An 845-nucleotide genomic window follows, 5' to 3' on the forward strand; every position below is an offset into this window, starting at 1 on the left:
AATCTGTCAAATGCGACTGTAGCTTTTTTTCCCCAAAACTTTGTCTTCAAAATAAGGGTGCGTCTTATCATTCCAAAAAATACGGTATATACAATCTCAACAAAGAGGTGCCACTGGTAATCTTAATGTAAAAGTCCATTAATTATGAATGGAGGTTATGTATACACTTTAGGTCAATCTTACATCATTAAAGAACTCATTGAAAAATATTTTGGGTTAGACTATTCCGGAACATGAAAGTCTAGAATATACTAATTCAATAAAGTATAAAATATAAAAACTGCAGAAATTAACTAGGCCAAGGATTTTTCAATATAATTTATGCAGGTAATTAATTAAATTTGTAAATAGTACCCAGTCCTGTATGATTAATTTAGTTTCTTGTCTACTCTCATTTGTTGCATGGAACGATTTTTTGAAGTATTTTCTTTCGTGTTTACCAGTGAAAGTAGAACATACTATTGAAAAATATATGAACATAATAAATGACATAATAGTATAAGAGAAAGTTTTGCTTTCTCATACATAATTTAACCGTCTGGAAAATATTTTGGTTTGAACAATATAACTTTTCTTACATGATCGATGGCTGCATTTATAAATTGATAACTCCAAAATGGTCTATTCTACCCTCCTAGAAACAGTTTCATATAATAATATATGAGGAAAATTATAGTTTATGGCAAGTTTTTCATAATTTCACATGACATATTAATTCTGAACAAATGTTATAATTTATTCACAGTGCACAAAGTTTGATGTATCAAACTGAGTTATACACCTGGAAAAAAGTTAAGCACCCCCAAATATTTTTCAGGATTGCTTATTGAAAATAAGGTTTAATC

This window comes from Limulus polyphemus, unplaced genomic scaffold, assembly GCF_000517525.1.
Source record: "Limulus polyphemus unplaced genomic scaffold, Limulus_polyphemus-2.1.2 Scaffold839, whole genome shotgun sequence".
Classification (NCBI taxonomy): Eukaryota; Metazoa; Arthropoda; class Merostomata; order Xiphosura; family Limulidae; genus Limulus; species Limulus polyphemus.